Below are 27,019 nucleotides of genomic sequence, written 5' to 3' on the forward strand. Positions count from 1 at the left end.
CCAGTGAGTGTGACCGCCTCTCTGGCTCCTACTGCTGGTGAGGCTGCAAGTGCTCCGGTGAAAAGGCTTCCATGGTTGCCACCGCCTGAAAGCCTGCCGCACCTTTAAATACCTTAGGTATCATTAATTTGAGAAGGGTGCCACCCCTTCCTTGTACACACCTGCCTCATTATCCTCAGTGTGTTTTCTACTGGTGCCTGATTGCACCATCTCTACTTTTCTCTCTCTTTTCTTTTTAATAGCGCTGCTTGTTGTCTCAGTTTCCAGCGCTGGTACTTCTCTGCTGCACGCTCTTCCACAGCCACCGACCCCGCGCGCACCCGGCATCTACTTCTTCCGATGCACGCTGAGTTATCTGCTCCTTTTTTTTTTTTACAGCTGGCCCGTGGCCTTGCACTTTCGGCGCGCTGGCCTGGAATGCACCCGCCGGCTGTCCCAGACCCTGCGCCGCCATAATGCTCCACACTCTCGTCCCGGACTCCGGTGCACGCAGGATCACTTCCGGTGCAAGTTCCTCCACGTGCGGCCGCCATAATGCCCTGCAGACATCCTCCTACCCGGGCCCCCGATCCATACCGCCGGATGCTGCTCTGCCGTGCACCCCTGCAGGACGCCACGTACGGCCGCCTTACAGGTACTCCCCAAGGAGGGCACGGTGGTCTGATGTCCCTGCAGGCTGCAGGACCTGTCTGAGCCACTGGGAGGGCACGTGGCTTCTGGGGCATCCTCTTCACCCGGACACCGATGTGCCTCATGGGCTGCATGGCCACATTGTGCAACAGGGAGGTCATGGCGAACATGACCTCCGAGGCTGATTCTATTTACAACCCAGGCACTGATGTGCCTCACGGGCCGCAGGGCAACCATATTCAACAGGGAGGGCGCACTGGCGCAGCTGGTCTTTCTTCACCCGGCATCGCCTCATGGGCCGTAGCCATGCATCACTCAGGAAGGGGCACAGCGAGACGTGGCCTCCAAGGCGCTACCGGCACGGACCACTGCCTGCCAAAACCCATTCGACCCAGGCATCCTCTTCTATCTTCTTAAGATTTCACCTCGAGAGTTCCCCATCAAGAACAGGAAACCAACTGATGCGGAGAGGTCTTGAAGGTTTCCTGTCCTTGAAGGGCGGATCCCCTCGCTCGTGGTGCCGACATGGGTGATGGAAAAAAAGTGTGTTGGCTGTTTCAATAATTTCTCTCTCTTCTGGCATGATATACAGTTGTGCTCAAAAGTTTATATATCCCCACAGAATTTTTGCTTATTATTGGCCTTTTTTCAGAGAATATCAATGAAAACACCAAAACTTTTTTCCACTCATGGTTAGTCGTTGGGTGAAGCCATTTATTGTCAAACTACTGTGTTTTCTCTTTTTAAATCATAATGACAACCCAAAACATCCAAATGACCCTGATCAAAAGTTCACATACCCTGGTGATTTTGGCCTGATAACATGCACAGAGGTTGACACAAATGGGTTTCAATGGCTACTAAAGGTAACATCCTCACCTGTGACCTGTTTGCTTGTAATCAGTGTGTGTGCATAAAAGCTGAGTTTCTGGGATCCAGACAGACTCTTGCACCTTTCATCCATCCACAGACCTTTCTGGTTTGTGAGTCATGGGGAAAGCAAAAGAATTGTCAACGGATCTATGGGAAAAGGTAGTTGAACTATATAAAACAGGAAAGGGATACAAAAAGATATCAAAGGAATTGATAATGCCAGTCAGCAGCATTGAAACTGTGATTAACAAATGGAAAATCAGGGGCTCTGTAAAAACAAAACCACGGTCAGGTAGACCAACAAAAATGTTGTCCACAACTGCGAGTAAAATTGTTTGGGATGCAAAGAAAAACAAACAAATAATATCAGCTGAAATACAGAACTCTCTGAAAACTAGAAAAGATTCCGCTGAAACAGGTTAACTACAATATCATGACTGGTCCTCATGCCATAGTAAAAGACCAGTAAAATATATAATTGAACACTCCCAAAACCTTCAGTCCTACAAAAATCAGGGAGTTTAAGTCCAAGCTGTATAATACAAATTCATTTTATTAATAAAAAGTAAAAGAATTTATTTTTTTTTTACATACAGGAGGTGTGTGCTCATCGCCAGAGCCTGCGACAAACAGGGGGAGGCATCCAATGACGGGCTGTGTCCGTCATTGGACGTTAAGGGGTTAATGTACAAATGAAATTTTAGTAAATTTTTCTGCACTAAGCACTTTATGGGATTATAGCACCTTTTTTGCACATGTACCTTTATACTTAGGATCAAGCCCAAAAATTATCTTTGGCAATTACCGATAGCAGCTATATGTTCTATGTAATCAAAAATTAACATGTGGACTTTATAAGGCAGCCTCCACCATCCAGTGCCTTTTGTACCTTTTATGTTAATCAAATTTTGCATGAATTAATATATTTCAATATTTTAATATATTTTCTTTGGTCACTTCAATTTTTGTTCCTAAAGTATTTAATGGGATATACACACATTTGTGTGTTTAATATATACTGCACCCTGTATATAGTGCCTGTGTATTATACACAGGTACTCTATATAGGGTGCAGTATATACAGGGTGCAGTATACACAAGTACTATATACAGGGTGCAGAATATACAGGGTATAGTATACACAGTGTATACTGCACCTTGTATATACTGCAGCCTGTATATAGTACCTGTGTACACTGCACTCTCTATATAGTACCTGTGTATACTGTACCATATATATACTGCACCCTATATGTAGTACCTGTGTATTATACACAAGTACTCTATACAGGGTGCAGTAAATACAGTGTGCAGTATACACAAGTACTTCACTGCTCAAAAAAATAAAGGGAACACTTAAACAACCGAATATAACTCCAAGTAAATCAAACTGTCCACTTAGGAAGCAACACTGTTTAACAATCAATTTCACATGCTGTTGTGCAAATGGAATAGACAACAGATGGAAATTATTGGCAATTATGAAAACCCACTCAATAAAGGAGTGGTTCTGCAGGTGGGGACCACAGACCACATCTCAGTACCAATGCTTTCTGGCTGATGTTTTGGTCACTTTTGAATGTTGGTTGTGTCTTCACACGCGTGGTAGCATGAGACGAACTCTACAACTGACACAAGTGGCTCAGGTAGTGCAGCTCATCTAGGATGGCACATCAATGCGAGCTGTGGCAAGAAGGTTTGCTGTGTCTGTCAGGGCAGTGTCCAGAGGCTGGAGGTGCTACCAGGACATAGGCCAGAACACTAGGAGATGTGGAGAGGGCCGTAGGAGGGCAACAACCCAGCAGCAGGACCGCTACCTCAGCCTTTGTGCAAGGAGGAACAGGAGGAGCACTGCCAGAGCCCTGCAAAATGACCTCCAGCAGGCCACAAATCTGCATGTATCTGCACAAACGGTTAGAAACCGTCAGACCGACTCAGGATGGTCTGAGTGCCCGAAGTCCACAGATGGGGGTTGTGCTCACAGCCCAACACCGTGCAGTATGCTTGGCATTTGCCACAAAACATCAGGATTGGCAAATTCGCCACTAGCGCTCTGTGCTCTTCACAGATGAAAGCAGGTTCACACTGAGCACATGTGACAGACGTGACAGAGTCTAGAGACGCCGTGGAGAGCGATCTGCTGCCTGCAACATCCTTCAGCATGACCAGTTTGGCAGTGGGTCAGTAATGGTGTGGGGTGGCATTTCTTTGGAGGGCCGCACAGCCCTCCATGTGCTCGCCAGAGGTAGCCTGACTGCCATTAGGTACCGAGATGAGATCCTCAGACCCCTTATGAGACCATATGCTGGTGCGGTTGGCCCTGGGCTCCTCCTAATGCAGGACAATGCCAGACCTCATGTGGCTGGAGTGTGTCAGCAGTTCCTGCAAGATGAAGGCATTGAAGCTATGGACTGGCCCGCCTGATCCCCTGACCTGAATACGATTGAACACATCTAAGACATCAAGTCTCACACCATCCACCAACGTCACGTTGCACCACAGACTGTCCAGGAGTTGGCGGATGCTTTAATCCAGGTCTGGGAGGAGATCATCCGTCGCATCATCAGGAGCATGCCCAGGTGTTGTAGGGAGGTCATACAGGCACGTGGAGGCCCCACACACTACTGAGCATCATTTCCTTGTCTTGAGGCATTTCCACTGAAGTTGGATCAGCCTGTAACTTCATTTTCCACTTTGATTTTGAGCATCATTCCAACTCCAGACCTCCATGGGATATTAGTTGTGATTTAGGTTGATCATTTTTAGGTTTTATTGTTCTCAACACATTCCAGTGATTCCATTTAGTGATATCTACAGTAGGATTTGGTATTTTAGTGTTCCCTTTATTTTTTTGAGCAGTGTATATACAGGGTGCAGTATATACAGGATATAGTATACACAATGTATACTGCACCCTGTATATACTTCAGCCTGTATATAGTACCTGTGTATACTGCAACCTGTATACAGTAACTATGTATGCTGTACCATATATACTGCACCCTGTATATAGTACCTGTGTTTACTGCACCCTGTATACACTGCACCCTGTATATACTGCACCCTGTATGTAGTACCTGTGTATACTGCACCCTGTTTATACAGGGTGCTCTGAGAACTCTGATGCTGGGAGGAAACTAACTTTATTCCATCCGACAGTCTCGCTCTTTCAGTCACATGTTCACTGAGTGACAGCAGGTTCTAATGCATAGTTAGCTGTCAGTCAGTGCAGGGAGCACGGTCACAGCCACCGCTCCCTATACAAAGAGTACCAGAGTGATGACTGAACCCACGCCGGCATTAACCACGTGACTGAAAGATTGAGACTGCCAGATGGAATAATGTTAATTTCCTCCCATTCCCAGCATCAGAGCTATCAGATCAGGTGCCTCACGGTGTCAGAACACTATTAACCTGCAGATTAACCACATATCTGCAGCTTAATAGCTTTTGGGGACATCTTTTAAGGCCGGCTTCACACTAGCATGTGTGATGCGAGAAACTCGCCACCCGGTGCTGCCAATGGAATTCTGACCGGAGCGTGCGGCTGCACAGAAATACATGCATGGGTTGTTAGAAGGTGTACCTCTGTTGCACATGTGCTATACTCAAGTGCTACTACAGGAGACCCAAGCCTTAAGGTACCGTCACACATAACGATATCGTTAACGATATCGTTGCTTTTTGTGACGTAGCAACGATATCGTTAAGGAAATCGTTATGTGTGAGAGCGACCAACGATCAGGCCCCTGCTGGGAGATCGTTGGTCGCTGAAGAACTTTATTTCGTCGCTGGATCTCCCGTGGACATCGCTGGATCGGCGTGTGTGACACCGATCCAGCGATGTCTTCACTGGTAACCAGGGTAAACATCGGGTTACTAAGCGCAGGGCCGCGCTTAGTAACCCGATGTTTACCCTGGTTACCAGCGTAAACGTAAAAAAAACAAACAGTACATACTTACCTACCGCTGTCTGTCCCCGGCGCTCCGCTTCTCTGCACTCCTCCTGCACTGGCTGTGAGCACAGCGGCCGGAAAGCAGAGCGGTGACGTGCAGAGGAGTGCAGAGAAGCAAAGCGCCGGGGACAGACAGCGGTAGGCAAGTATGTAGTGTTTGTTTTTTTTATGTTTACGCTGGTAACCAGGGTAAACATCGGGTTACTAAGCGCGGCCCTGCGCTTAGTAACCCTATGTTTACCCTGGTTACCGGGGACCTCGGGATCGTTGGTCGCTGGAGAGCTGTCTGTGTGATAGCTCTCTAGCGACCAAACAGCGACGCTGCAGCGATCGACATCGTTGTCGGTATCGCTGCAGCGTCACTAATTGTGACGGTACCCTTAAGCTAGGCCGCAACCCGCATCACAGTGGGCCACTGCATTGTGCTTGCCCCCAGGCTAAAATTTGCCAACCAGCCCCTGGTAATAAGATACCTCTTATACCCCATACACATTAGATTAACATCAGGCAAAACCACCGATTTGAGCCGGATCGCCTGCTGCCTAATGTATACGAAGGCCTCCTGGCAGATAAGAGGTGAGTGAAGGATCAGTTATGATAAATTACAGGAGTCGTTCCTCTTGTTCTTTCTGTAGATAATCCTCTGCCACAGCTCCCTCATACAGACAGCAGGAAGTTTCGGGCAACCAGAGTGTTCCTGTGTATGGGGGAGTCAGCCGCATGATTGTTTGGCCGCCAGCCATCTAATGTGTGAGGCCATTACACTGACAGGCAGGGAAAATACCCTGCACTACAGTAGTACAGGGCATCACCGAAGCAATCAGAGGCTTGTTTGTTGTATGATCGCACTAATGAGGGGTGTGGAGAAAAAGCTTAAAAATAGGTTATAAATGAATAAAATACACAAATATCAGTTTTAGCAATAAGAAATATGCATCACTATAGGGAAAACAATCTCCCTGCACAATATTGGGGAAATCACATCCTCAACGACTTTATTATACTCTATTATCCTATACAACTATCGTGTGGTCATTATCTCACATGTGCTGGGTTCAACTGTACTGACATTAAGAATGGGGCTAAGGCTGGTTTCACATTTGCGTTTAAAAACGCAGCTTTTTAAACGCAAACGCATGTGGTGAAAAAAACGCATGTAAACGCGTTAAAACGCCGTGTTTTTTAGACGCATGCGTTTTTGCATATTTTAATACAAACGCGGCGTTTTGACGCGTTTATATGCATTTTTTCCTGCGTTTGCGTTTTTAAAACGCACGATGAGAAGTGTGTGACAGCTGCCAATCATCAAAATCAACAAGAAAACAAACTTTAAACAGAAATAGCTAGGGTTAGGATCTCTAGTAACCCTAGGGATCCTAACCCTAAGGGATCCTAACCCTAACCCTAAGGGATCCTAACCCTAACCCTATCCCTAAGGGATCCTAACCCTAACCCTAAGGGATCCTAACCCTATCCCTATCCCTAACCCTAAGGGATCCTAACCCTAACCCTTAGGGTTAGGGTTAGGATCCCTTATGGTTAGGGTAATTACTACATGTTGCATTTCTGCAACACAACGCATGCATAGAAAAGACGCATGCGGTGGCAAAACGCATGCATTTTTTAATGTTAAGTATAGGAAAAAAACACATCCTTTTTTTGCACTAAAATGCAGCGGCAAAAAACGCAAATGTGAAACCACCCTTAGCGAGTAATTATTAGCCAGTAAGGTGGGTGGTATCAGACTGTGTGTGGGGATGGTGGTACAGGGGGCACATTATACTGTATGTGGGGGGGGGGTGTCGGTACTGTGGGAACATTATACTGTGTGGAGGATGGTGGTACTGTGGGAACATTATACTGTGGGGGGATGGCGGTACTGGGGGAACATTATACTGTGTGGGGGGGGGATGGCGGCACTGGGGCAACAATATACTGTGTGTCAGGATGGTGGCACTGTGGGAACATTATACTGTGTGTGGGGGATGGCAGTACTGTCGGAACATTATACTGTGTGTGGGGGATAGAGGTACTGTGGGAACATTATACTGTGTGTGGGGGATAGAGGTACTGTGGGAACATTATACTGTGTGTGGGGGATGGAGGTACTGTGGGAACATTATACTGTGTGTGGGTGGATGGCGGCACTGTGGGAACATTACACTGTGTGTGGGGGATGGCAGTACTGTGGGAACATTATCCTGTATGTGGGGGATGACGTTACTGGGGGAACACTATACTGTGTGTGGGGGATGGAGGTACTGGGGGAACACTATACTGTGTGTGGGGGATGGAGGTACTGTAGGAACATCATACTATGTGTGGGGAATGTAGGTACTGTGGGAACATTATACTGTGTGTGGGGGATGGCGGTACTGTGGGAACATTATACTGTGTGTGGGGGATGGAGGTACTGTGGGAACATTATTGTTAGGCCGCCGTCACACTTGCGAGTTTTACGGACGTAAGAGCGCAGAAAATACGTCCGTAAAACTCGCAAAACAAACGGCACAATTATTCTCTATGGCCCTGCTCCTATCTGCCGTATTTTACTGATCCGTATTATACGGCTTTCTACGGCCGTAGAAAATCGCAGCATGCTGCGTTTGTCACCGTATTGCGCAAAAAAACGCCAATGAAAGTCTATGGAAGCCCCAAAAATACAGATTACACACGGACCAGCAGTGTGACTTGCGAGAAATACGCAGCGCTGTTAGAGAGAAAGCTCCCTGGCTCGAGTTCATATGAGGACAACCAGCAGAGGGCGCCTCTTATAAACTCGAGCCTGGGAGCTTTCTAGGAAAGTTCCCACGATCTAGGGACTATCAGCAGAGGGCGCCTCACCGCAAATGCAGGTAAATATAGGTCATTGACCTACTTTACCTTCATTCACCGGGGTTTTGCAGCCACGAACAACGTTGCATTTGCAAAGCTCGTGGCTGCAAAATATTTAAACCCCTTCAGATGGATTTACATCGTTGGACATTACAGATCTTCGGAAGGTAAGGATATTTTTGGTTTATTATTTTGACTTTGTTACAGATCGAGGGTCTTCAGTGAGTGGATTGAGCGTAGAATAAATTATTACAACAACCTTTGTGATTTTTTCATTAAAATAATTTTTAATAATGTGTGTGTGTTTTTTTTAACCCTTTACTACTATTGGATTAATAATGGATAGGTGTCATAATTGACGCCTCTCCATTATTAATTTGGCTTAATGTCACCTTATAATAGCAAGGTGGCATTAACCCTTCATTACCCCATATCCCACCGCTACACGGGAATGGGAAGAGAGTGGCCAAGTGCCAGAATAGGCGCATCTTCCAGATGTGCCTTTTCTGGGGTGGCTGGGGGCAGGTGTTTTTAGCCAGGGGGGAAGCCAATAACCGTGGACCCTCTCCAGGCTATTAATATCTGCCCTCAGTCACTGGCTTTACTACTCTGGCGGAGAAAATTGCGCGGGAGCCCACGCAAATTTTTTCTGCCATTTAACCCTTTAATTTAGTAGACAGGACGGCCAAATTTTGCATATACACACTACTAACATTAGTAGTGTGGAATATGCAAAAAAAAAGGTGATATGACATGGTTTACTGTATGTAAACCATGTCACAAATCATGTCGGGTTTAGGAAGGAGATAGCAAAAGCCGGTAATTGAATTACCGGCTTTAAAGCTATCTAGCGCTGTATGAAGTAATAATATATATACATATATGTGTCTAATGACACACATATATATACATACAGTTAGGGCCAGAAATATTTGGACAGTGACACAATTTTCGCGAGTTGGGCTCTGCATGCCACCACATTGGATTTGAAATGAAACCTTTACAACAGAATTCAAGTGCAGATTGTAATGTTTAATTTGAAGGGTTGAACAAAAATATCTGATAGAAAATGTAGGAATTGTACACATTTCTTTACAAACACTCCACATTTTAGGAGGTCAAAAGTAATTGGACAAATAAACATAACCCAAACAAAATATTTTTATTTTCAATATTTTGTTGCAAATCCTTTGGAGGCAATCACTGCCTTAAGTCTGGAACCCATGGACATCACCAAACGCTGGGTTTCCTCCTTCTTAATGCTTTGCCAGGCCTTTACAGCCGCAGCCTTCACGTCTTGCTTGTTTGTGGGTCTTTCCGTCTTAAGTCTGGATTTGAGCAAGTGAAATGCATGCTTAATTGGGTTTAGATCTGGAGATTGACTTGGCCATTGCAGAATGTTCCACTTTTTGGCACTCATGAACTCCTGGGTAGCTTTGGATGTATGCTTGGGGTCATTGTCCATCTGTACTATGAACCGCCGTCCAATCAACTTTGCAGCATTTGGCTGAATCTGGGCTGAAAGTATATCCCGGTACACTTCAGAATTCATCCGGCTACTCTTGTCTGCTCTTATGTCATCAATAAACACAAGTGACTCAGTGCCATTGAAAGCCATGCATGCCCATGCCATCACGTTGCCTCCACCATGTTTTACAGAGGATGTGGTGTGCCTTGGATCATGTGCCGTTCCCTTTCTTCTCCAAACTTTTTTCTTCCCATCATTCTGGTACAGGTTGATCTTTGTCTCATCTGTCCATAGAATACTTTTCCAGAACTGAGCTGGCTTCTTGAGGTGTTTTTCTGCAAATTTAACTCTGGCCTGTCTATTTTTGGTATTGATGAATGGTTTGCATCTAGATGTGAACCCTTTGTATTTACTGTCATGGAGTCTTCTCTTTACTGTTGACTTAGAGACAGATACACCTACTTCACTGAGAGTGTTCTGGACTTCAGTTGATGTTGTGAACGGGTTCTTCTTCACCAAATTAAGTATGCGGCGATCATCCACCACTGTTGTCATCCTTGGACGCCCAGGCCTTTTTGAGTTCCCAAGCTCACCAGTCAATTCCTTTTTTCTCAGAATGTACCCAACTGTTGATTTTGCTACTCCAAGCATGTCTGCTATCTCTCTGATGGATTTTTTCTTTTTTTTCAGCCTCAGGATGTTCTGCTTCACCTCAATTGAGAGTTCCTTTGACCGCATGTTGTCTGCTCACAGCAACAGCTTCCAAATGCAAAACCACACACCTGGAATCCACCCTTGACCTTTTAACTACTTCATTGATTACAGGTTAACGAGGGAGACGCCTTCAGAGTTAATTGCAGCCCTTAGAGTCCATTGTCCAATTACTTTTGGTCCCTTGAAAAAGAGGACGCTATGCATTACAGAGCTATGATTCCTAAACCCTTTCTCCGATTTGGATGTGGAAACTATCATATTGCAGCTGGGAGTGTGCACTTTCAGCCCATATTATATATATAATTGTATTTCTGAACATGTTTTTGTAAACAGCTAAAACAACAAAACTTGTGTCACTGTCCAAATATTTCTGGCCCTAACTGTATATATATATATATATATACACACACAGTATATATATATAATTTTTTTTTTTTAACACATGGATCCCTTCTATAGCCGTGTGTTGGTTTTGCAAGCCTGCGAGAAAAACACGCAGTACGGATGCCATACGGATTACATACGGAGGATGCCATGCGCAAAATACGCTGAGACACCCTGCCTACAGAGGAACTACGGACCACTTTTTTGGGGACTTTTCAGCGTATTACGGCCGTCAGTCCCAGCGTCTTGCTCAATCTGACTCTGTACAAACGGTTACTGCTGCTTTTCCTGCTTCTGCCATTGAAGTCAGTGCTGGGCAGCAGCAAGCAGGCGCTTCTAGGACTAAGTCCTGCTTTTCTCGTTCTGAGCATGCCCAGAGTAAGATCTCTCAGTGGAGATCGAGGGTCACATGTTCAGATACTGCAGCTAAATCCACTGGTCCTCCAGGAAGGTCCTGTAGGTGCTCAGGCTCTGTAGCAGCCTCTCATTGGTCCTTCTGGGAAGGTCCTGTACTTGCTGCAGCTATTTAAGGCTCTCATGACCGCACGGCCATGTGCTAGTATCTTTCTAAGTTATGTGCTTTGCGCCTGTGTGGTCATGTAAGTTTGTGTTGAGGGACCCGGCTGAAATAAGCCCCTAGAATGCTGGCACCTCCGGCGAGGAGATTGTGTGTTTGTATGTATTCAGGGACCTGGCTGAAATAAGCCCCTAGAATACTAGCGCCAGGGTCTGGCTAGTAAATGATGGACATACAGCAGAACTTGCGGTACATCCAGCAGCTGGAGGGTAGGTTGGCGGCTCTCGAGAGCACAACCTCAGCTGTGGAGGTTACCGCAGTTGCTGTATAGGCTGCTAGCGTGGCTGCAGCAACCTTGTCCACTGCCACCCCTGTTCCGACATTATCTCACCTCCCGCTGCCAGAAAAACTCTCTGGAGATAGTAAATCTTGTAGGGGTTTTGTGAGTCAGTGCTCTATATACCTCGAGCTCCTGGCTGCACGTTTTCCCACAGAGCGGGCAAAGGTGGGATTTATTGTGTCTCTCTTGTCGGACAGGGCGCTGGCATGGGCTACGCCACTGTGGGAGCATGGCGATCATGTGGTGCAGAGTGCTCCGCTGTTCCTGAGCACTCTGAAACAGGTCTTTTTAGGACCTCGAGTCACCCATGACACGGCGCTCCAACTGCTGGCATTGACTCAGGGTTTGTCCTTGGTCAGCCATTTTGCCGTCCACTTCCATACCCTAGCATCTGAGCTGGAGTGGTCGAATAAAGCCCTTATCCCCATATTTTGGAGGGGGCTGGCTGATCACGTGAAGGACGGTCTGGCCACTAGGGAGATTCCCGCCACACTGGAGGAGTTAATAGCTGTCTCCACTCGTATTGACCTCCGTTTTAATGAGCGGAGGTTAGAGCGAGCCCAGTGTAGGCAGAGGTTTCGGCTGGCTCCCACCTTCGCCAAACCTCTGGAATCTCCGGTCCTGGTCTCTGAGTCACATGAGGCCATGGAAGTGTCACGAGCGGGATCTAAGTCCCGGACCGCATGTGCACTTAAGGTCTGTCATGTTTGCCAGCAGTCACGACATCTTGCCACCAGATGTCCCAAGCGGTCGAGGAAACGTCAGCCTCTAGTGGTAGCAGGTGGAGGTACACTAGACACGGTGACGTTTGCCTCCAAATTATCTTGTAAGGGGACAATTACTTTAGGCTCATCCACCCACTCGGTAGAGCTCTGCGTGGATTCTGGGGCGGAGGGCAATTTTATGTCTTCTGCCTTCGCCCAACGTCACGCAATACCCCTGGTAATGCTAGCTCAACCAGTAACGGTACGAGTGGTGAATGGGTCAACACTGCCCTCACAGGTAACACACCAGACCATCCCTTTTACTCTGTCCATGTCGCCATCCCATCAGGAGATTATATCTCTGCTCGTCATTCCTGAGGGAATTGATGAGGTCCTGTTGGGGATACCTTGGCTACGGTACCACTCTCCTCATATCGAGTGGTCCTCAGGCAGAATTCTGGGATGGGGTGAATCTTGTGGGGGTAGGTGTCAGAGGGAATGCTTTCAGGTTGCTATTACTGAGGTACCCGCAGATCTATCATCTTTCCCCAAGCAATATTGGCCCTATGCGGACGTGTTCTCCAAAAAGGCGGCGGAGACCCTTCAGCCTCACAGCCCCTATGACAGTCCTATTGATCTCTTGCCTGGTGCTGAGCCTCCCCGAGGTCGAGTCTATCCGTTATCTCTCCCGGAGACAGAGGCAATGTCTCAGTACATTCAAGAGAATCTGGCAAGAGGGTTCATCAGGAAGTCAGTGTCACCTGCTGGGGCTGGGTTCTTCTTCGTGCAGAAGAAGAATGGGGAACTACGTCCATGCATAGATTACAGGGGTCTTAACGCCATCACCGTTAAGAATAAGTATCCTTTGCCCCTGATATCTGAGCTCTTTGATAGGCTTCGGGGAGCAAGGATATTTATTAACCCCTTCATGACCCAGCCTATTTTGACCTTAAAGACCTTGCCGTTTTTTGCAATTCTGACCAGTGTCCCTTTATGAGGTAATAACTCAGGAACGCTTCAACGGATCCTAGCGGTTCTGAGATTGTTTTTTCGTGACATATTGGGCTTCATGTTAGTGGTAAATTTAGGTCAATAAATTATGCGTTTATTTGTGATAAAAACGGAAATTTGGCGAAAATTTTAAAAATTATCTGACACAAAATAGTTAATAAATAACATTTCCCACATGCTTACTTTACATCAGCACAATTTTGGAAACAAATTTTTTTTTTTGCTAGGAAGTTATAAGGGTTAAAATTTGACCAGCGATTTCTCATTTTTACAACGAAATTTACAAAACCATTTTTTTAGGGACCACCTCACATTTGAAGTCAGTTTGAGGGGTCTATATGGCTGAAAATACCCAAAAGTGACACCATTCTAAAAACTGCACCCCTCAAGGTACTCAAAACCACATTCCAGAAGTTTATTAACCCTTCAGGTGCTTCACAGCAGCAGAAGCAACATGGAAGGAAAAAATGAACATTTAACTTTTTAGTCACAAAAATTATCTTTTAGCAACAATTTTTTTATTTTCTCAATGGTAAAAGGAGAAACTGAACCAAGAAAGTTGTTGTCAAATTTGTCCTGAGTACGCTGATACCTCATATGTGGGGGTAAACCACTGTTTGGGCGCACGGCAGGGCTTGGAAGGGAAGGAGCACCATTTGACTTTTTGAATCAAAAATTGGCTCCACTCTTTAGCGGACACCATGTCACGTTTGGAGAGCCCCCGTGTGCCTAAAAATTGGAGCTCCCCCACAAGTGACCCCATTTTGGAAACTAGACGCCCCAAGGAACTTATCTAGATGCATAGTGAGCACTTTGAACCCCCAGGTGCTTCACAAATTGATCCGTAAAAATGAAAGAGTACTTTTTTTTCACAAAGAAATTCTTTTAGCCTCAAATTTTTCATTTTCACATGGGCAACAGGATAAAATGGATCCTAAAATTTGTTGGGCAATTTCTCCTGAGTACACTGATACCTCATATGTGGGGGTAAACCACTGTTTGGGCACATGGTAAGGCTCGGAAGGGAAGGAGCGCCATTTGACTTTTTGAATGAAAAATTATCTCCATCGTTAGCGGACACCATGTCGCGTTTGGAAAGCTCCTGTGTGCCTAAACATTGGCGCTCCCCCACAAGGGACCCCATTTTGGAAACTAGACCCCCCAAGGAACTTATTTAGATGCCTAGTGAGCACTTTAAACCCTCAGGTGCTTCACAAATTGATCTGTAAAAATGAAAAAGTACTTTTTTTTCACAAAAAAATTATTTTCGCCTCAATTTTTTCATTTTCACATGGGCAATAGGATAAAATGGATCATAAAATTTGTTGGGCAATTTCTCCCGAGTACGCCGATACCTCATATGTGGGGGTAAACCACTGTTTGGGCACACGGCAGGGCTCGGAAGGGAAGGCGAGCCTTTTGACTTTTTGAATGGAAAATTAGCTCCAATTGTTAGCGGACACCATGTCGCGTTTGGAGAGCCCCTGTGTGCCTAAACATTGGAGCTCCCCCACAAGTGACCCCATTTTGGAAACTAGACCCCCAAGGAACTTATCTAGATGCATATTGAGCACTTTAAACCCCCAGGTGCTTCACAGAAGTTTATAACGCAGAGCCATGAAAATAAAAAATAATTTTTCTTTCCTCAAAAATGATTTTTTTAGCCTGGAATTTCCTATTTTGCCAAGGGTAATAGGAGAAATTGGACCCCAAATGTTGTTGTCCAGTTTGTCCTGAGTACGCTGATACCCCATATGTGGGGGTAAACCACTGTTTGGGCGCACGGCAGGGCTCAGAAGGGAAGGCACGCCATTTGGCTTTTTAAATGGAAAATTAGCTCCAATCATTAGCGGACACCATGTCACGTTTGGAGAGCCCCTGTGTGCCTAAACATTGGAGATCCCCCAGAAATGACCCCATTTTGGAAACTAGTCCATCAAAGGAACTAATCTAGATGTGTGGTGAGGACTTTGAACCCCCAAGTGCTTCACAGAAGTTTATAACGCAGAGCCATGAAAATAAAAAAATAAAAATATTTTCTCAAAAATGATCTTTTAGCCTGCAATTTTTTATTTTCCCAAGGGTATCAGGAGAAATTTGACCCCAAAATTTGTTGTCCAGTATCTCCTGAGTACGCTGATACCCCATATGTGGGGGTAAACCACTGTTTGGGCACATGCTGGGGCTCGGAAGTGAAGTAGTGACGTTTTGAAATGCAGACTTTGATGGAATGCTCTGTGGGCGTCACGTTGCGTTTGCAGAGCCCCTGATGTGGCTTAACAGTAGAAACCCCCCACAAGTGACCCCATTTTGGAAACTAGACCCCGAAAGGAACTTATCTAGATGTGTGGTGAGCACTTTGAACCCCCAAGTGCTTCATAGAAGTATATAATGCAGAGCCGTGAAAATAATAAATACGTTTTCTTTCCTCAAAAATAATTATTTAGCCCAGAATTTTTTATTTTCCCAAGGGTTACAGGAGAAATTGGACCCCAAAAGTTGTTGTTCAGTTTCTCCTGAGTACGCTGATACCCCATGTGTGGAGGTAAACCACTGTTTGGGCACACGTCGGGGCTCAGAAGGGAAGTAGTGACTTTTGAAATGCAGACTTTGATGGAATGGTCTGCGGGCGTCACGTTGCGTTTGCAGAGCCCCTGGTGTGCCTAAACAGTAGAAACCCCCCACAAGTGACCCCATTTTAGAAACTAGACCCCCCAAGGAACTTATCTAGATATGTGGTGAGCACTTTGAACCCCCAAGTGCTTCACAGACGTTTTCAACGTAGAGCCGTGAAAATAATACATCATTTTTCTTTCCTCAAAAATGATGTTTTAGCAAGCATTTTTTTATTTTCACAAGGGTAACAGGAGAAATTGGACCCCAGTAATTGTTGCGCAGTTTATCCTGAGTATGCTGGTACCCCATATGTGGGGGTAAACCACTGTTTGGGCACACGTCAGGGCTTGGAATTGAGGGAGCACCATTTGACTTTTTGAATACGAGATTGGCTGGAATCAATGGTGGCGCCATGTTGCGTTTGGAGACCCCTGATGTGCCTAAACAGTGGTAACCCCTCAATTCTACCTCCAACACTAACCCCAACACACCCCTAACCCTAATCCCAACTGTAGCCATAACCCTAATCACAACCCTAACCCCAACACACCCCTAACCACAACCCTAACCCCAACACACCCCTAACCCTAACCACAACCCTAATTCCAACCCTAACCCTAACCACAACCCTAATTCCAACTGTAGCCATAACCCTAATCACAGCCCTAACCCTAACCCCAACACATCCCTAACCCTAATCCCAACTGTAGCCATAACCCTAATCACAGCCCTAACCCTAACCCCAACACACCCCTAACCCTAATCCCAACTGTACCCATAACCCTAATCACAACCCTAACCACAACACACCCCTAACCACAACCCTAATTCCAACCCTAACCCTAAGGCTATGTGCCCACGTTGCGGATTCGTGTGAGATTTTTCAGCATCATTTTTTAAAAATCCGCAGGTAAAAGGCACTGCGTTTTACCTGCGGATTTTCCGCGGATTTCCAGTGTTTTTTGTGCGGATTTCACCTGCGGATTCCTATTGAGGAACAGGTGTAAAACGCTGCGGAATCCGCACAAAGAATTGACATTCTGCGGAAAATACAACGCAGCGTTTCCGCGCGGTATTTTCCGCACCATGGGCACAGCGGATTTGGTTTCCATATGTTTACATGGTACTGTACACCTGATGGAACACTGCTGCGAATCCGCAGCAGCCAATCCACTGCGGATCCGCAGCCAAATCCGCACCGTGTGCACATGGCCTAATTCTAAAGGTATGTGCACACGCTGCGGAAAACGCTGCGGATCCGCAGCAGTTTCCCATGAGTTTACAGTTCAATGTAAACCTATGGGAAACAAAAATCGCTGTACACATGCTGCAGAAAAACTGCACGGAAACGCAGCGGTTTACATTCCGCAGCATGTCACTTCTTTGTGCGGATTCCGCAGCGGTTTTACAACTGCTCAAATAGAAAATCGCAGTTGTAAAACCGCAGTGAAATGTGCAGAAAAAACGCGGTAAATCCGCCATAAATCCGCAGCGGTTTAGCACTGCGGATTTATCAAATCCGCAGCGGAAAAATCCGCAGAGGACCAGAATACGTGTGCACATACCGAAACCCTAACCCTACCCCTACCCCTAACCCTAACCCTAGCCCTAACCCTACCCCTAACCCTATTCTAACATTAGTGGAAAAAAAAAAATTCTTTATTTTTTTTATTGTCCCTACCTATGGGGGTGACAAAGCGGGGGGTCATTTATTATTTTTTTTATTTTGATCACTGAGATATAATCTATCTCAGTGATCAAAATGCACTTTGTAACGAATCTGCCGGCCGGCAGATTCGGCGGGCGCACTGCGCATGCGCCCGCCATTTTGGAAGATGGCGGCGCCCGGGGAGAAGACGGACGGAGCCCGGCAGGATCGGTAAGTATGATAGGGTGGGGGGGGGAGCACGGGGGGGGGGATCGGAGCATGGGGGGGTGAATCGGAGTGCGGGAGGGGTGGAACGGAGCACGGGGGGGTAGAACGGAGCACGGGGGGGTGGAACGGAGCACGAGGGGGTGGAACGGAGCACGGAGGGGGGTGGATCGGAGTGCAGGGGGGGTGATTGGAGCACGGGGGGAGCGGACAAGAGCACGGGGGGGAGCGGAGCACAGGACAGAGGGGAGCCGGAGCAGTGTACCGGCCAGATCGGAGGGCTGGGGGGGCGATCGGTGGGGTGGGGTGGGGGCACATTAGTATTTCCAGCCATGGCTGATGATATTGCAGCATCGGCCATGGCTGGATTGTAATATTTCACCAGTTATAATAGGTGAAATATTACAAATCGCTCTGATTGGCAGTTTCACTTTCAACAGCCAATCAGAGCGATCGTAGCCACGAGGGGGTGAAGCCACCCTCCCTGGGCTAAACTACCACTCCCCCTGTCCCTGCAGATCGGGTGAAATGGGAGTTAACCCTTTCACCCGATCTGCAGGGACGCGATCTTTCCATGACGCCACATAGGCGTCATGGGTCGGATTGGCACCGACTTTCATGACGCCTACGTGGCGTCAAAGGTCGGGAAGGGGTTAAATTAGATCTGTGGGGTGTTTACAACCTGATTCGCATCCGTGAGGGGGACGAATGGAAGACCGCTTTTAACACCAGGGATGGGCACTATGAATATCTGGTGATGCCCTTTGGGCTCTGTAATGTCCCAGCCGTTTTCCAAGACTTTGTGAACGACGTCTTCCGGGATATGCTCTCCACCTCGGTCGTAGTCTATCTGGATGATATTCTCATCTACTCTCCAGATATTGACTTTCACCGGAGAGATGTTTGCAAAGTCTTCGACCTCCTACGGGCAAACTCCCTCTATGCCAAGTTGGAGAAGTGTGTGTTCGAGCAGGAGTCCTTACCTTTCCTAGGCTATATCATCTCCGCCCAGGGATTGGCTATGGATCCTGCCAAACTACAGGCTGTGATGGACTGGCAGGAACCCCATTCTCTTAAAGCGGTGCAGCGCTTTATGGGGTTCATTAATTACTATCGCCAGTTCATTCCACACTTCTCAACTTTGGTAGCTCCCTTGGTTGCCCTCACCAAGAAGGGAGCAAATCCCAAATTGTGGTCTGAGGAGGTCTCCAAGACCTTTAACTCCATTAAGTCACACTTCACTAGCGCTCCCATCCTACATCGCCCCGATGTAGATAAGCCATTTATAATGGAGGTGGTTGCCTCATCTGTTGGTGCTGGAGCAGTCCTTTTCCAAAAGGATGCTCAAGGTCGGAAGCATCCTTGCTTCTTCTTTTCCAAGACCTTCTCACCAGCGGAGAGGAATTATTCCATCGGAGACAGGGAGTTGCTAGCCATGAAGTTGGCTTTCTCGGAGTGGGGACATCTCTTGGATGGAGCTCGTTTTCCCTTCCAAGTCTTCACAGATCACAAGAATTTGGTGTACCTGCAGACAGCCCAGTGGTTAAATTCTCACCAGGCCAGATGGTCCTTGTTCTTCTCCCGGTTTCATTTCACCCTCCATTTTCTTTCGGGGGAGAAAAACATTCGTGCCGCCGCTCTCTCTCGCTCCGTTGTATCGTCTGAGGAGGAGGAAGAGGAGCCTCGGCTTATTGTCCCCACCGAGAGCCTGAGAACTGTGGCCCCAGTTTCGCTAGAGTCTGTGCCTCCGGGCAAGACTTTTGTACCATCCAGTTTGCGTCCGGAGGTTCTCTCTTGGGCTCACTCGTCCAGGGTGGGTGGACATTTTGGTTCCAAAAGGACATCTGAGTTACTGGCGAGGACATACTGGTGGCCGCATATGGCTCGTGATGTCGCAGACTATGTTCAGGCATGTGTCTCTTGCGCCAAGAACAAGTCTCCTTGGCAACGGCCAGCTGGATTGTTTTACCCCCTGCCTGTGGCATATAGGCCCTGGTAGATGGTCGGGATGGACTTTCTGGTGGGCTTACCCAAGTCTCGTACCTGCACCATTATCTGGGTGATCACCGACCATTTTTCCAAAATGGTTCACTTGGTGCCTCTTCCACGGCTACCTTCTGCACGGGCTCTGGCACCTTTGTTCATCAAGCATATCTTTCGCCTACACGGTATGCCGGACAAAATTGTCAGTGACCGGGGTCACCAGTTTGCGTCTCGATTCTGGAGAGAGCTTTGTCGTCTACTCAGCATTGAGTTGAATCTCTCCTCGGCATATCATCCCGAGACGAATGGGTTGGTTGAGAGGGCCAATCAGACCCTGGTCACATATTTACGACATTTTGTTTCTGCCAAGCAGGATGACTGTAAAGGCACAGATGATTGGCCTCGGGGAGACCAAAACATCCAACACCGCGGAGACACCATCACGTGTTTCTCAACGCAGTGATTCCAGAACACTGCCCCCATCCCTTATGGGAAATATGCAGATGCATGTAAAGAAGCTGCGGAGACACCATCACGTGTTTCTCGACGCAAGCAGTGAATAGCCAGGCCTTTCCCCGGGAAGGAACAACCACGGGAAGGGCAGTATCCTATGAAGGAAAGCCACCTATGCCAAGCATGGTATCCATCCACAGACAGCTGTTTCAGGGTTTTTGCCCCTCATCAGTGTGGAGTAGGAATCTGGCTATTAGGAGCAGTGCCTAGTAAAAAGGCTATAAAGGCACAGATGATTGGCCTCGGGGAGACCAAAACATCCAACACCGCGGAGACACCTCACGTGTTTCTCAACGCAGTGATTCCAGAACACTGCCCCCATCCCTTATGGGAAATATGCAGATGCATGTAAAGAAGCTGCGGAGACACCATCACGTGTTTCTCGACGCAAGCAGTGAATAGCCAGGCCTTTCCCCGGGAAGGAACAACCACGGGAAGGGCAGTATCCTATGAAGGAAAGCCACCTATGCCAAGCATGGTATCCATCCACAGACAGCTGTTTCAGGGTTTTTACCCCTCATCAGTGTGGAGTAGGAATCTGGCTATTAGGAGCAGTGCCTAGTAAAAAGGCTATAAAGGCACAGATGATTGGCCTCGGGGAGACCAAAACATCCAACACCGCGGAGACACCATCACGTGTTTCTCAACGCAGTGATTCCAGAACACTGCCCCCATCTCTTATGGGAAATATGCAGATGCATGTAAAGAAGCTGCGGAGACACCATCACGTGTTTCTTGACGCAAGCAGTGAATAGCCAGGCCTTTCCCCGGGAAGGAACAACCACGGGAAGGGCAGTATCCTATGAAGGAAAGCCACCTATGCCAAGCATGGTATCCATCCACAGACAGCTGTTTCAGGGTTTTTGCCCCTCATCAGTGTGGAGTAGGAATCTGGCTATTAGGAGCAGTGCCTAATAGCCAGATTCCTACTCCACACTGATGAGGGGCAAAAACCCTGAAACAGCTGTCTGTGGATGGATACCATGCTTGGCATAGGTGGCTTTCCTTCATAGGATACTGCCCTTCCCGTGGTTGTTCCTTCCCGGGGAAAGGCCTGGCTATTCACTGCTTGCGTCGAGAAACACGTGATGGTGTCTCCGCAGCTTCTTTACATGCATCTGCATATTTCCCATAAGGGATGGGGGCAGTGTTCTGGAATCACTGCGTTGAGAAACACGTGATGGTGTCTCCGCGGTGTTGGATGTTTTGGTCTCCCCGAGGCCAATCATCTGTGCCTTTATAGCCTTTTTACTAGGCACTGCTCCTAATAGCCAGATTCCTACTCCACACTGATGAGGGGCAAAAACCCTGAAACAGCTGTCTGTGGATGGATACCATGCTTGGCATAGGTGGCTTTCCTTCATAGGATACTGCCCTTCCCGTGGTTGTTCCTTCCCGGGGAAAGGCCTGGCTATTCACTGCTTGCGTCGAGAAACACGTGATGGTGTCTCCGCAGCTTCTTTACATGCATCTGCATATTTCCCATAAGGGATGGGGGCAGTGTTCTGGAATCACTGCGTTGAGAAACACGTGATGGTGTCTCCGCGGTGTTGGATGTTTTGGTCTCCCCGAGGCCAATCATCTGTGCCTTTATAGCCTTTTACTAGGCACTGCTCCTAATAGCCAGATTCCTACTCCACACTGATGAGGGGCAAAAACCCTGAAACAGCTGTCTGTGGATGGATACCATGCTTGGCATAGGTGGCTTTCCTTCATAGGATACTGCCCTTCCCGTGGTTGTTCCTTCCCGGGGAAAGGCCTGGCTATTCACTGCTTGCGTCGAGAAACACGTGATGGTGTCTCCGCAGCTTCTTTACATGCATCTGCATATTTCCCATAAGGGATGGGGGCAGTGTTCTGGAATCACTGCGTTGAGAAACACGTGATGGTGTCTCCGCGGTGTTGGATGTTTTGGTCTCCCCGAGGCCAATCATCTGTGCCTTTATAGCCTTTTTACTAGGCACTGCTCCTAATAGCCAGATTCCTACTCCACACTGATGAGGGGTAAAAACCCTGAAACAGCTGTCTGTGGATGGATACCATGCTTGGCATAGGTGGCTTTCCTTCATAGGATACTGCCCTTCCCGTGGTTGTTCCTTCCCGGGGAAAGGCCTGGCTATTCACTGCTTGCGTCGAGAAACACGTGATGGTGTCTCCGCAGCTTCTTTACAAGCAGGATGACTGGGCATCCTTGCTACCGTGGGCAGAGTTTGCGCCTAACAATGCTGTGGCTGACTCCACCGGTCAGACTCCTTTCCTCCTTAATTACGGCCAGCATCCGCGGGTTCCTGTGCCTATGCCCGTGTCTTCTGCTGACTCCAGGGTGGCAGACTGGGCAGTGGAGGCACGAGAAATTTGGGACCGCACTCAGGATGCCATCCGGGCCTCCAAGGAGGGAATGAGGTCCTCCGCCGAAGCACATCGGCGCCCTGCTCCGACCTTTGCTCCTGGCGACTTAGTGTGGCTCTCCGCCCGTAACATCAGGCTGCATGTTGAGTCCACTAAGTTTGCACCTCGCTACTTGGGTCCCTTCAAGGTCCTCGAACAGGTTAACCCTGTGGTCTACCGTCTGGCCATTCCTCCACGCCTAGGTATCACCGACACCTTTCATGTGTCCCTCCTTAAGCCCGTATACATGTCCCGGTTTTCTGAGTCATCTGCCGGGACATCGGGTTCATCTACAGACGATTACGAGGTGAACGCTATTTTTGGGTGCAAGGTGGTACGTGGCAAAAAAATTTATTTGGTGGACTGGAAGGGCTATGGTCCTGAGGACAGGTCCTGGGAGCCTGCTGAGAACATTCAGGCTCCGCAGCTCATTGCTGCCTTCGAGCGTAGCGAGGCCCAAGGAGGGGAGGTAATGTTAGGGGTCGAGTTCCCACCTCTGCACAGGGGGAATCTCGGGCCATCTCCGCTGCGGTCTCCTATTCTTCTCCTGCCACAGTGGAGCCTGCTCAGCAGAGACGTCAGTCCCAGCGTCTTGCTCAGTCTGACTCTGTACAAATGGTTACTGCTGCTTTTCCTGCTTCTGCCATTGAAGCCAGTGCTGGGCAGCAGCGAGCAGGCGCTTCTAGGACTAAGTCCTGCTTTTCTCGTTCTGAGCATGCCCAGAGTAAGATCTCTCAGTGGAGATCGAGGGTCACATGTTCAGATACTGCAGCTAAATCCATTGGTCCTCCAGGAAGGTCCTGTAGGTGCTCAGGTTCTGTAACAGCCTCTCATTGGTCCTTGTAGGAAGGTCCTGTACTTGCTGCAGCTATTTAAGGCTCTCATGACCGCACGGCCATGCGCTAGTATCTTTCTAAGTTATGTGCTTTGCGCCAGTGTGGTCATGTAAGATTGTGTTCAGGGACCTGGCTGAAATAAGCCCCTAGAATGCTGGCACCTCCGGCGAGTTTTGTGTGCATGCATGACCACTGACTGCTCTCTGTTGGGCAGTTAGCCTGTGCCTCTGTGAAGTCTAACAGGGCGCAGTGCTTTGCTTTCATGGCTACTCTGTGAAATAACAGAGCTAGTCCATCCTGCCATATAGTGCCGCCATTTGCTAGCAGCAGGTTCTCCTGCACGGTGTACCCCAGGCTGCGAACGCATCAATAACAATAAAACATCTATATTTACTCGGTGTGTTCCGCTAGCCTTAACACATTATACTGTGTCTGGGGGTATGGCAGTACTGTGGGAACATTATACTGTGTGTGGGGGGGATGGCGGTACTGTGGGAACATTATACTGTGCGTGGGGGATGGTGGTACTGTGGGAACATTATACTGTATGTGAGGGGATGGCGGTACTGGGGGAACATTATACTGTGTGTGGGGGATGGCGGTACTGTGAGAACATTATACTGTTTGTGGGGAATGGTGGTACTGTGGGAACATTATACTGTGTGTGGGGGATGGCGGTACTGTGAGAACATTATACTGTTTGTGGGGGATGGCGGTACTGGGGGAACATTATACTGTATGTGAGGGGATGGCGGTACTGGGGGAACATTATACTGTGTGTGGGGGATGGCGGTACTGTGGGAACATTATACTGTATGTGAGGGGATGGCGGTACTGTGGGAACATTATACTGTATGTGAGGGGATGGCGGTACTGGGGGAACATTATACTGTGGGGGGGTGGCAGTACTGTGGGAACATTATACTGTTTGTGGGGGATGGCGGTACTGGGGGAACATTATACTGTGTGGGGGATATGGTGTAACTGTGGGAACATTATACTGTGTGTGGGGGATGGCGGCACAGTGGGAACATTATATTGTGTAGGGTCCAATAAAAGGGCACTGTACTGTGTGAGCAAAATGTGTTTCCATGTTATCTTCCATATTTAGGTTGCATAAATCTATTAGAGGAAATGGAACACAAATTCTGTAATTCTTAGAAAGCGACAACAGGGAATCTCCAGCACCTACCTCCACCTGCAGAGCCGCACACCACATATATGGCTGTTCTGTGCGCACAGGACCTGTGATGAGGTCACAGGAGGGGAGGAGTCAGGGGTCACATGATCAGGGGCCTCAGTGTATGCAGGACTGTGCTGTGCTGGTTGTCATGGTGCTGGATGAGGGGAAGTTTATGTGTGGGGTCAGGAGGGGTTTACAAGGTGGATGTAGCAGAGTCGTGTGTGTACGAGGTGTATGGAGCAGAGCCGCGTGTGTATACGAAGTGTACGGAGCGGAGCCGCGTGTTTATGAGGTGTACGGCGTGGAGCCGCATGTGTATGAGGTGTACGGAGCAGAGCCGTGTGTGTACGATGTTTATGGAGCGTAGCCGTGTGTGTGTGTAAGGAGAACTGCCAGGTCCGGAACTGTCAGGACTTTCTCCTCTGTTGTCCGGGAGAAGGAGTAGGAGACCGGACAGACCTTTGCACTTGGACACAGGGGGTGTGGCTAAGCAGCTATAGCCACAGTACGCGCGGAGGCAGTCAGTCTTTGTGGGAACAATCAGCGTGCAGCACAGAGAGAGAAGTGCTCTGTCCTTTGAGCATCGGGACTGCGCCGGCCCGCTTCTGTGTACTCCCGCTGTGACCAGTGGGGATTGCATGGAGAGAAGTGCAGTGCGCCCGGTAACTGGCAGAGAGCGAGGTGCCATGCGCTTCCTGATCATGAGAACAGCGCATGTGGCGCAAAGAGAGAACCGGGTACTGGACAGATGTTTGCAGCCCACCTTACCAGCATATACATTCTCACCCACAGGGGGCCCTGAACGTGCTGCGGCCTTGTCTGCTCTGACCGCATATGTTCATGGACTATGCACTCATGCACGCAGCGGAAGGTACCAGAGACCGACCGCTGCCGCTAGAAGACGGACGGCAGTTACCAACCGAATCTCCTTAGGCAAACACCGCGCCAGCCGTTGCCGGTGCCACCAACCCCCATGTAGTACCTGCATTCTGAAGAACTCCTGACACGATAAGTGCACAACAGAACTACTGTCACTTTGTTTATTAACCCTGCATATTCTTCATAATTGGACTGCTATTCCCTCGTTTAACCCTTCATTTGCCTGCGATGAGTTAATCCCCTGTTAAGTTAAAACTGTTACATTTGTTAACCCTTGCTCTGCCTTCTGTCTGTCACTACATCCCGCAACCAGCTTTTACTTTGCGTAGTCGGCAGGATGCAGTCCACAGGCTCAGAAGAGACAGACTAGGCGGCTATGGGTACCCCAAGGGCCAATATACCGCTGGGAGCCATGCTGAGCAACCTTCCAAAGTTCACAGGGAGCAACACTTTGCTATAGGACTGGACTGAACGGGTCAAGGACATGTTGAGGATGGAGATTGCCATGATGGCTCTGAATGGAGAGGCGAGGTGCTCCATCATGTTCTGGCCTCCACATGAGCGAAACACCTTTACCAAGGTGTTACAAATTCTAGAGAAAATGCACAGAGACCCCAAGGGCGTCGAGGAATTGAGCATGCGCTTGTTTAGTAGTGTCCAAAGGGAGGGGGAGTCGGTGACCCAATATATGAATGCGCAGCAGGAGATCCACGCTGCGATCACTAAGTGGGATGACGTAGGCGTAGGGCCTCCTGACATAGTTCTGAGAGACCAACTAGTGACAGGCTTTTGAGATGCACTGCTAAAACAGGCTCTGCGAGAGCGCTTGCGGGTTAATATGCGTAAGTCTTGTTTGGAGGTTGGGGTGGAGGCGCACGCATGCGAGCAAGCAAGATCTGGGGGTGACAGCCATGGTAGGGAAGGTCCGGAGCAGGGAGGTATCCGCTCCGCTTGCAACTGAACCAAGTTGGGTGAGCGAAATCTGGAAGGAAATCCAGGGAATGCAAGCAGAATGGTCCGACTTAAGGAAGAAATATCCCCTAACCCTGGATCCCTCCAGAGGTCAAACTAATCCTGAGCCTCGCCAGAAAAAGAGACAACCTTGCAAAGAGAGACCGCTGAACTGTTTTGCATGTGGAAACATTGGACATTATGCCTGCAGATGCGCGCATCGGGGAAGATCTCCTAACCGCCATCCGTTAAACTAGCGGGCTCTGTGGCTGGGGGACACCACCCGGAGCCTGAGCAGTCAAGAATAAGGAAAGAAGTCCTATAAGTTTAGTGTCTCTGAGTCCTCTTGTATGGGTTGAAATGGG

The 27,019-nt window shown here is 48.2% G+C and overlaps 1 protein-coding gene across 1 annotated transcript in view; it reads right to left on the minus strand.

The window, feature by feature from the left end:
* Window positions 1-24,881, minus strand: part of LOC138663882 (oocyte zinc finger protein XlCOF22-like) — a 54,302-nt gene extending 29,421 nt beyond the window's left edge. Inside the window, exon 1 of the mRNA XM_069750250.1 lies at window positions 24,834-24,881. The gene's annotated coding sequence lies outside the window, so the exon portion shown is untranslated. The remainder of the gene's footprint in view (window positions 1-24,833) is intronic.
* Between the last annotated feature and the right edge of the window lie 2,138 nt (window positions 24,882-27,019).

This window comes from Ranitomeya imitator, chromosome 2 (assembly GCF_032444005.1).
Source record: "Ranitomeya imitator isolate aRanImi1 chromosome 2, aRanImi1.pri, whole genome shotgun sequence".
NCBI lineage: Eukaryota > Metazoa > Chordata > Amphibia > Anura > Dendrobatidae > Ranitomeya > Ranitomeya imitator.